The 10,768-nt window shown below is 55.4% G+C and overlaps 1 protein-coding gene across 3 annotated transcripts in view; it reads left to right on the top strand.

Moving 5' to 3' along the window:
- The window catches only part of SEMA4A (semaphorin 4A), a 43,755-nt gene continuing 32,987 nt past the window's right edge, over positions 1 to 10,768 (top strand). For 2 of the 3 annotated variants that reach the window (XM_034756477.1, XM_034756480.1), the window contains exon 1: positions 1 to 158. The gene's annotated coding sequence lies outside the window, so the exon portion shown is untranslated. Of the gene's footprint in view, positions 159 to 5,683; positions 5,748 to 10,768 lie in introns of those variants that run through there. The other variant, XM_034756479.1, reaches the window with a different exon arrangement.

The raw sequence follows: 10,768 nt of genomic DNA, 5'->3' as shown, positions 1-10,768 counted from the left end.
TTTGTCAAGCCGGGCCTTAAAAACCTCCAAGGAAGGAATGGGCTTGCTTTGCTTTTCCAATCTATCCTAAGGGACCCTCCACGCTGTATTCCGGTTCTGGATTGTTCTGCAAAGGCTGCGCTGCAAAACATCGGCTGCTTGTATGACTCCCAGGAGAGGTAAGTTTCCAGCTGGCCGTTCATGCGTTTTTCGGAGCCACCGTGAGAAACAGGAATGCTAAAGCCAGAGACCCAGTCTTGGAGGAGTCGGGTGGGAGGCCCCTTGCAAAAACTGGAGGCCTAGGACCTAGCACTAAAGGGATAAATTGCCAGAGACTGTATAAAGGTCAGAGGTCTAGCATGCCGTGTGGATCCATGACACCCCCTATGCAAGGGTCCCCCACCCCTATGCCAGGGGGCTCTGAAGTGACATGTGGGATCTAGGAGCAGTAAGGCTGGAAGGAACCAGCCTAGAACAAGTTGGGGGCGTTGGGCCTCTCGACCTCAGGGAGCAGCCGGCTTTGTTTCTCTCTCTCTGTTTGTTTACGGTGTGTTATTGTTCTGGATTCTAAGAATAAAAGTGGCATCCCATTGCAGCCCTCCAGCAAGAGTATTCGCTGGGTGTGTATGCGGTGAACATGGGATGTAAGTAGCAGGGTAGACCTACTTTGTACCAGTGCACAGGATGGTGCAAGGTGCTGGACGACAGAGCAACAGATCCTTGGTTTGGGGGGGAGGGGGGTTATATGTAGCAGGTCCAAAGAGGTGAGCTGAGTCCAGAGGTGTCTAGTGGTCTTACTCCGGGGCCCCCGTCAGATGCTCCGTCAATCCTGGCCGGGATTTTGAAGTCGGGGGCCGGATCGCTTGAGGCAGGACTGGCTCACAGCAGAAAGTCTAAGCCCTTGAGTGTTTCTTGCGCTGGGAAGTTGCGAAAGTGTTTGGTTCTTTTAGCAGCACGGGTTTGAAGTACCAGGCGGTGCTCTGCTGGCAGCCGCTCGCCAGCTAATGCAGCGGCACTAATGCTCCAGCGCGAACGAGGCTGGGGTGGAATGGGGGAGAGCCGGGCAAAAGGCAGCCTTAAAACCCGTTAGGAATCTGCTTGGCTGGGCACCGTGCCGGGGAGCTGCTGTGCAAACGGGTACTGGGGCTACCCTGGTGGACCATGAGCTGCGGGAGCCATCATGCAGAGAGGGCGCCGGAGGAAAGCGGGGCCTGCACCACGGCAGTGTAAGTTACAAACAACATTCCCTGCAGCTTTCCAAAGCATGAGGCCTGGGGGAGCCGTTGGTGGTCACACTCCAGGACTTTTTGCAGTCAGATTTACAGATGTTGCATGAATGACTAAGGAGAGAGTGGGGAAAAGGGACTTCTGTTTCATGGGTAGCTCCGTGGATGTCCCAGTGCACAGAGGAGAAGATCAGATGTCGGGCTGCTTGGATTTTGTTACATGCCCTGCCACTGATTTCCTCAGTGGCCTCAGCCATGTTCTCTTCAGTTCTCTGTGCCGGAGTTGAAACAAATAGCACTTGGCGTTCACGGAGCTGCTCATCCTGCCTACCGCCTGATGTGGGCGGGGTCAGTAGCGTTCTCCCTGTTTGGCAGATGGGGAAACTGAGGCACAGAGACAGGCGGCGACGTGCCCGAGGTGACCCAGTGACGATAGGAATCTTTACCCTCCCTTGTAAAAAGGCTGCGAGATCACCAGAGGGAAGAAGGATGCTTGGGCTAAGGCAGCGTAGTGTGACCCAGGAGCCCCTACCTCTGCTACCGACCCCTTGTGTGTCCCTAGACAAGTCACCGCTTCAGGTCTTGTTTCCTCTCCCTGCAATGGGGGAGACAGTTCTGACGATACTGAGTGCTGGGAGGAGAAATCCATCAATGCCTGAGGGGCGCTGACACATAGAGTGAATGGGGGCCCGGGAAGTACGGAGATGACGTGATATCATCAACATCCAGGCAGCAGGATAGAAAGCCCTGCTCAGGCTTTGCCTTCTCTTGCCAGACCCCCAAAATGAGTCCTTTAATTCCGATGGCAGCCAGGGAAGCTCTTGACAGCAGTTAAACCTGCCTGCACATTGGGTTGCCCCAGGAGCTCTCCCTGGCTATGAGAATGGCAGTCAAAAAACGGGACCCAACCGGGGAGAAATCCTGGTTCCATTAAAATCAATGAGAGTTTTGGCTTCGGTGGGGTCAGGATTTGCCCCCAGGACTTTAAAATAACAATAAAGGCTGTTCTAGTGGCTAGAGTGTTGCACGGGGACTTAGGACACCTGGGTTCCATTCCTCGCTCTGCCACAGATTCCCTGGGTGACCCTGATTTCAATGGGAGTCAGGTGCCTCCATACCTTTTGAGGCTCTGGGCCTGTATCTAGCTTGTCCCTTAGTTCCCCAACTGGGGTTTCTATGTCCGCTGTGAGGTGTTGAGGGCCAGGTGAGGATACACGTGTATATTTGAAAAGAATTCTTCACCCTGTATTACTCACAACATCTGGGACGACTAACCCCGAAAGCTGAGTTTAAACCTTATTGACGTCACTATTGAAGGCTGTTGGTGTATTTTTAGTAATTTCCCGCCAGCCATCTAGTCCGGTCAGTTTCACTAGGCTGATCGATTTCATTTCCTGATTCTCCTTCCTCAACACATCCAGGTAGCAGTTTGGGACTCCAGCAGGGCCAGTGCTACCGTTTAGGCAAACTAGGCGGTTGCCTAGGGCACCAAGATTTGGGGACGCCAAAAAGCGGTGCCCCCAATTTTTTTTTTACAGCGTTCCTATGCCGCCTCCTCCCCGAGCGCGCGGTCGCCACTCCACTTCTCCCGCCTCCCAGGCTTGCGGCGCCAATCAGCTGTTTGGCACCGCAAGCCTGGGCGGGGAGGAGAATTAGAGCGGGGGTGGCGTGCTCGGGGAGGAGGCGGAGCAGAGGTGAGCTGGGGTGGGAAGCTGCCGCACGGCTCCCTTGGGGGGGAGCTGCTGCGGGGGGAGGGGCGCCTCAGGGCGGCGAGTGGGGGCGGGGAGCTGCTGCAGGTCTGGGGGGGGAGTGCGCAAGGTGGAAGTTTCACCTAGGGCGCAAAACTTCCTTCCGCCGGCCCTGGACTCCAGCCCCCCCCACGTGAATGTTGGGGGCTGTGATTTTCAAGGGAGTCTAAAATCTTGCCGACATTACAGCGTCATGTTTGCAGTTGTACTGTAAGCATAGCTCCTAGTGGAGACGCAGCTTATGCCAGCAGGGGAGTTCTTTTGCTGGGAGAGCTTCTATCAGTTCCCCAGATGGGACAAGCGGTCCCGGCAAAGGGACATTTTTGCACCTACACTAGGGCTTTTGCTGGCATGGCTGGGTCCGTCGGGGAGTGATTTTTGTCACACGAGCACAGCTGCCAAAATGTTTCTGTTGAGAGCAGGCCCACGGCTGAATTCTGGGAGCTGGGTAACTAATTCCCTTAATCTCCTGGGCACTTAAATTCACCAGCGTGTTTCCTCTGAAACGCTCCCATTCCTACTGGCCAGAGTCTGCTAGGGTGACCAGATGTCCCGATTTTATAGGGACAGTCCTGATTTTGGGGTCTTTTTCATATATAGGCTCCTATTACCCCCCCACCCCCTGTCCCGATTTTTCACACTTGCTGTCTGGTCACCCTAGAGTCTGGGTTCCCTCAGACACGTCTAAATCCCTCTTGAGGCACTAAAGGAATGAGCCAGATTGGCCAAAGCTCAGAGTGTCTGCTGAGAACGGCTCTTGTTCTCTCCTGTCAGTGCAGAGCAGACCCCTTTATGGAGGGCCCTAGCTTCAGGCACGCGTTGGCCGCTGTGTTTTGCCATTGTAACCCACCCAGGCTGGCACTCTGTCCCCTTAGGGTAGGGGCTGAGCCTCTCATATGGCTTGGTGAGTTTTCTGCCGCTGCGGCTAACGGTGGGGGTCTTTTCATGCAGACAATAACAGCTCCTCCTTTTAGAACCAGGAGTCCCAGGTTCGATCCCCACTGCTGATCATAGAATCATAGAATATCAGGGTTGGAAGGGACCTCAGGAAGTCCATTTAGCGCCCCCCCCCCCCACTTGGGGCCAGGGGATTATGACTCTGTTCCCCTCCCCCCCTTGTGCTTGCTTATTAAAGAAGACTGAAACGTAGGATTGACTGTATCCCATCTTCCCCGATTTGCTCGCAGAACAACAGTTAGGAGGAGGGTTGTGCATGGGAGCCGTGGGCAGCAGGAATTTCAGCCGCCTTTGAGAGGGACTGATAAGATATGATACGCTGAGCTCTGCTCGCCTGCTTCCGCTGAAGTCAATGGGATTCCTCCCCCACCCCCCGTTAACTTCAGCAGGGCAAGGCTTGGCCCAAGCTACGTCTTGTGCAAGCACCCTGACAAGTGCCAGAGGAAAGATTCCAGGGCTTTATCTCAAATATGCCAGTGCGTACGGGGCGACAGGGGTGCTTGGAAATTACAAGTGGGTCTAAATAAAGCAGATTAGCCGACTTCAGTCCCGCCGGGTATTTACTGTTCAGCCGTGGCCCCTGACCACAAACTAACAGCACCAGAGTCTGAAGCTGCCGTGAGTTTTAATTTCCAGGCATCTGAGTTGGGGGAGAACCGGTAAACAGCCATTTCTTTCCCCTGCCCCATGTTTGCCAGAATCTTTCAATTGACATGTTGTATAGTGAGCCAGCTATGTGTGGAAGAGAGAGAGACCCTGCCTGCCTTCTGCTGGGTGGAATCAGAACTGTTTGACTGTGTGTCATAAGCCTTATACTGCTACTAGCTAGTGAGGATTCTCCTTTAGCTCACGTGCAAAAAGCCTGGGTTTTGGAGCTGGAGGATTTGAGTTTTAGACTAGCTGCTGCTATAAAAGCCACAGTGACTGGCCTGGTAACCTTTACAACTTGCCTGAGGTGTCTACAGATTTGTTGCAATATCAAACCGAGTCCCTGTCCCTGCCTCATTCTAACCACTAGCCAATCCTGCCTTCCGGAGGTGAGATGAGACCCCAGGACTCCCAGTCCTGACACCCAGTGCCCGCCACGCCCCGGCTCTAACGACTAGTCACGGTCTCATGTTCCCCAGAGTTAAGAACAGAACTCAGGAGTCCTGCAGCCGGTTGGACTTTGCAAATACTCCTGATTGCGCCTTAAGCAACTTACACAAGTAGCCCTTTCCTCACCCCCGCAGCATTACAAAGCGGCTCATTGAGGCTCGCTTTGCCCTCGCATTGCTCCGAAAGGGGTCAGGACTTGGGGTCACTCCAGCAGCACACTCCACTGCTTGGCAAGTTAACTGCAGGGCAGCTGCCTCACTTAACATTTCCCTGCCCTGCACGAAAGCTCCCACGCCCGCTGGCTGATCAACTGGCCTGGCAGCCCCTCAGCGGTCACATGCCCCCTTCAAGCGGGACCTGACTCCATGGGAGTCTGGAGAACGTCCCAGCTGCCCGCAATCCACCCTGGAGCTTGGGATCCGGAGCCGGATCTGCACTTGCAGGCCTGCTGCTCCCTCCACCGACGGGGCCGGTCATGAACCCAGGCATGCGTGAAATGCAGCCCCAGAGCCCAACATTCTGACTTGAATTCACTGTGAATCCACTCCTACGTGAGCTGCAGCTGCTGAGTTTTAAGCGCATTGGGTTTCAGCTTCTCTAAGGAGATCAGCAAAAGACGTGGCTGGGTAAGGGGCTGAGAGAGGAGGTTGTTCTCCACTGCTGGTTCCTTTCGCTGACTGCCCAGCGTGGGAATGAGCTCCCTCCGGGCAGAGAAAAGCTGCAGGAGAAAGGCTGAGTGGTGAGGTCTACCGGGGGACTGGGAGTCAGGATTCCTGGGGTCTCGTCCCTGCTCTGTGTAGAGTTTGTTTGGTAGCGGTCGGATCATGGGAGTCAGGACTCCAGGGTTCCATTCACGACTACAGGACAGAGTGGGGTCTAGTGGCTGGAGTAGGGGCCGGGAGTCAGGACTCCTGGGTGGGGACTGCGTTCAGTGGTTGAGGCAGGGTACCGGGGGTCAGTGCCTTCGCTTCAGTGGGCTTCGGCTCAGGTATGAGTTCTCCCTGCTGGTTGGTGGCCATGGGTGGCTTTAGAAGCTTTGCAAACAAGGCCGATCACGGAGCGGGCAGGCATGAGGCACAAGCTCCTTAGGGCATGAGATCAAGGTCGGTTAAACCCCACAGCACCATGGGAACCAGCCTTTCTGACTCCTCCAGCCTTTAAAATGACCCTCACTGTGTGAAATCAGCCCTGGCGGGAGGAGGAGCAAACCTCTAATTCCCACAGAACACAGCAGGGGCCTGGGAGCTGGGACTCCTGGGTTCTATTCTGAGCTCTGGGATGGGATGGGAGGGGGTTTCTTGTGGTTAGAGCAGCGGGGAGTGGGAGCCAGGACTCCTGGGTTCAATTCAAGCCTTCAGGAGACAGTGTGGTCTAGTAGTTAGAGTGAGGGATTTGGTGTTGGGGGGGCAGGGGCAGGACTCCTGGGTTCTCTCCCCCGTTCTGTAACTGCGGGTTGGAGCAGGAGAGTGGCAATCGGGCTGGATTCATGCGTGCTAGCTCTGGCTCTGTGTGACCTTGGCAAGGAACATCCCCGCCCCGTGCCTCAGTTTCCCTATCTGTGGAATGGGGCTAAGTCACAGGGGTGCCACAGGGCTCAGTTAAGGTTTGTAAAGTGCAGTGGGCTCCATGGTGAGTGGAGGCTCGGGACGGACAAATCTATGCAGAATAAAGGGCTTTCAATAGGGCCCATTTCACAGCCGGGGCTCCCCTGGGAGCGGGACACGTGACGGCAGCAGCTGGAGCTCAGGGGGTTCGTGCAAGGTGGCTAGCCCCCTGGCAGGACATCCAGCCTGCCCCACCTCTTTCAAATGCTGTGGGTCTCTTTCCCCCTGAGCTTGTGCTTCGCATTGTGGGTGGCCCTGGAGCAAAACCGCCCAGTTCTCTGCTGCCCGGAGCCTCGCACGATCATTTGCACGTGAAACGCTACCGACGCTGCAAGGTGGGAATTGGACACCCGCGGGCGTGTGGGCCTGCGCGAGCCGCCGGCCGATGGGGAATCGGGGCCGCTGGGCCGCCTCTCGGTGCAGGAGGCGTTGCATTGCCTTTCAGTGCCAGCCCCGCCTCTGTTGGACCTGCAGCCCCTGGGGACCATCCAGCTCCGGCTGGAGCTCTTTCTGCGGGCAGCTGGGACGTTCTCCAGCCTCCCGCCCCTCTCTGAAGCTCTGGCAGGAGGCCCCTTGTACTCGGCCTCTGTTCTTGGGCAGCAGCCAAGTATCCTTGGTTTCCTCCCCCCCGTCCACAGCTGCCAGCGAAGGCAACTTGAGGAAGAGAAGAACTTTCAGGCCCCTTCAGCAGCCGGGTCTCGATCCCACGCAGCCTGGGAGCCGCAGTCTCGCAGGGGGCAGGGTTGCCTAAAGGGTAGGGTGCGGACCTGGCACTCTGCAGACCCGGGTTCCGTTCCCGGCTCTGCCACTGACCTGCCGTCACGTCGCCTCGCTGTGCCTCAGTTTCCCATCTGTAAAAGAGGGGACAGCGATAGTCACTCACTTTCATGAAGTGCTCTGAGAGCCAGGGCTGACAAGAGCTAAGCTAGAAATGCAACTATGGTAATGATCACAGCTGTGGAGGGGGGGGGGGGGGGGGGGGATTTCACCAGTCTCCTTCTAGATCAGGGACCCAAGAGTGGAGTAGGAATGGATGCCACTTGCAATGCCCAGTCCCAGTTTTAGAGCCCCCCCCCATTCCCCCGGCATGCAAATCTGTTCTGCCCTCATCACTTTGCTGTCATTAAATGCTCCCCCAGCATGTGGTTTCTCGTCACAGGAGACATTTGCACAAGGACCTCCTTGTGGCCGGAGAGTGTTGCTGCTTGTCAGGTCTGATGCGGCGCCCCCGGCCTGGAGGAAGGACAGTGAAAAAGCCGCAACAATGTAGAGGCTGCTGTGCTGTGCAGGGAGCAAGCCATACAGCAAGCAGCCCTGTGCAAATACTGGTGCATCATGTAGCTGTAGTGCAAATGCTGCCACGTGCAGCGTGCATAAAGCAGTGACGCTTGTCGGAGCCGCTTGTGCCTCATGCAACCATGCACAAGGTGCGGATGCACGGAGTAGCCTCTGTGCCCCTTACAACACGCAGCGGGCATAAAGCAGTCATGCAATGAGTAGCAACTGTGCAAACCCACTCGTGCACCGTGCAAAGAGCAGCCGTGCACAAAGCAGCGGTGCACTGAGTAGCAGCTGTGCAAGCCCACTTGTGCACCGTGCATTGAGCAGCCATGGCCCCGGCAGTGCTGTAGATGCAATTCCAACACGCTGACTAGAAAGACGAAATGAGCTCTGTGCAAAGGCCGGTTTTAGGGTCACTTCCCACCCTGGGCTGTAGTCAGAGTGTGCACCCAACGTACAAAGGATACAAAGCAGAAGCGTGTCGGGACCTGCAGCGAGGGGTCAGCCACTGCTCCATGGCTGCACTGATGGCCAGCTCAGCTCGCTAGCAGCCTGGGGCGCTTCGCTCCTTCTTACCTCCTAGGAGCAAGCGGGGGAGGTCAGGCTCCATGGCCCAGGCCATCCCTGGCCTCTCTGCTGTCTGCCAACAAGGGGCCAGTCGTGATGACACGGACCCTCCATCGAAGGCTGAGAACAAGCAAACTCACTGTGCACAAGCTGTCGCCCCCACCCCGGGCTGGATTTGAACTCGCCACCTAAAGGAGATGGTCAGAATGAATGGCAGAATTTAGAAGGGATGTTAAACCTCCTGCTTTGGGCCTTGAGCCGAGCTCTGATAGAGATGAGGGTGAGAGCTATGGGTGGCGGGGGAGAGGGCGGATTATCCAACATCTGCTACTGCAGGGTTTTACATAGAGTTAGCACTTTTGAAATGCAAAAAAAACCCAGCACTCATCCCCTGCACAAGGCCTGCCCTCCACAACCCAACCCCCAAGTAACTCCACAGCCTCCCCTTCAACAGCCACTTATAGTGGCTTGAGAGAGAACCCATACGGATAATACATCGCTGTCCTGTCACTCCCACGTGACTGTCTCACACGCGTGGGGCTCTTGCGTGGTGGTGGGCAGACAGCTGCCGGATTTTCCCCAGTTTTGATCTGTTATCGCTTAAACTGGGCAAGTGGGAACGCTGACCCATCTTTAGCTGGACACGTGTTAGCTATCCCCGTGTGTTGTGATAATCATGCAAACTTTTAGACTCACGTAAAAAAAAACAAAAAAAAGCCAGATTACATTATTTTTCTGGCAACTGGCAAATCTGTAAAAAAAAAAAAAAAAACCAGCCAGGCCGGTCAAATACCAGCTAGGGGGTAACCTTAGTTTTACACCTTCCCTGTAACAACTGGTGCTAGCCACTGTCAGAGGGAGGATCCCGGGCTAGGTGGGGCTTTGGGACTGATCCTTTCTGGTGGTGTCTATATTCTGATGAGGTTCTGTGTCCCATCACCCCTTTGACACCACGGTCCGTTCCTTTGGGACGTCAGCCCTAAGGACCCCGCTGAAATCCACGGGAAGGCAGTGGGCGTTCGCACCGGGCCAATCCACTCGGCTCTGATCTCCACGCTGCTTCGTCAGTTTCCTGCCTGTGGCCACCCCCCGTGATCCTGCGTGCGTGGCTGGCCCGGACGGGCTGGTGGCTCGCATCTCCCCGCCGCTAACCTGCTGTGTGGGAGAAGGCTCTTTCCGGTGGCTGCTGCATTCTTCCTCACTTTGCTGTCATTAAATGAAGGGGGAAGCCACAGGCGTGTCGGCCAAGTTTCCCGCAGGGGAGCCTGTCACTAGCGCCAGCAGGGCCTGATTCTCCATGACGCTGCCGCTTGCACGGATGCGGAGCAAGTGTGAAACGCTGCCGGATCAGAGGGCTGGCGTGTTTCGCTCGCGTTGCACTGGTGTGAACAAAAGTACAAGGTGCCGGGCAGTGGAGAGCCAGGCTGGCTCTGATGGGAGGGAGAGGGGAACGGGGCTGCATGGCTCTTGGGAATATTCTCCTGGAAGCACCTTGGGCCCAATTCTGGTTCACACCACAGCTCCTTTGCACTGCTGGAGTGGTGTGAAGGGACACCCCTCCCTCGGCCCCCCCCACCGCCGGCATTGCCAGCTCCCAGGATTTCACCGCGACTCTCGCGATATTTGGTGTCTTGCTGCAGACCCCAGTTCCTGGAGTTGCGTGAATCCAGCAGGCTCCAGGTATGCATTTAGTCAGAAAAGTAAGTTCCTAGCTCTCGTGGTTGCAGAGGAAAGCTTGAAAACGTGACCCGTGCAAAAGCCAGATGACAAATAAAAAGAACTCCAGAGGTATAAAATCTCATGGGTATTTTTAAAGCCAATCCCATGGGTTTTTGGAAGCCTGGCTTATGATTTTTTTTTTAACGCTTGGGCTTGGCAGGATGGGCCTTCGTATGAATAAGCCTGAGGTTCTGAGTGTGAGTGCAAATAACTGCAGACTATGCAAGTTTTGGAGTAGAAAGGAGTCTCTCTCTGTTAAAAAATGTTTTGACGGCCCTTGGGTCAGGCCACAAGAACTAGGCTGGTTCACTTTGCATGGAGGATCTCTCAGAAGCAGGTTGGTGCTGGAGGATGATTCAGTAGGTGGCACATGGTTCCCTCTGAGTCAGTGGTGAATCATACCCCCAGCTTCCAGGCACTGTTTTCAGTGATGAAGAGCAAAAGTCCAGACCATTTGTGGTTATAAAAGATTCCCCGGGGCCGCCTGACCAGCTTGTGAAATCCTTGCCACACTCCTAAATTCCTAGATTGTTTTTCATTTCCTTTTGTGGAAGCAGAGAAAGAACTGACAGGAAGGGGATGCAATGCA

Source organism: Trachemys scripta, chromosome 24, assembly GCF_013100865.1.
Source record: "Trachemys scripta elegans isolate TJP31775 chromosome 24, CAS_Tse_1.0, whole genome shotgun sequence".
NCBI lineage: Eukaryota > Metazoa > Chordata > Testudines > Emydidae > Trachemys > Trachemys scripta.
Note: the sequence above shows the minus strand (reverse complement) of the source record. Positions and strands in the feature narration are given on the sequence as shown.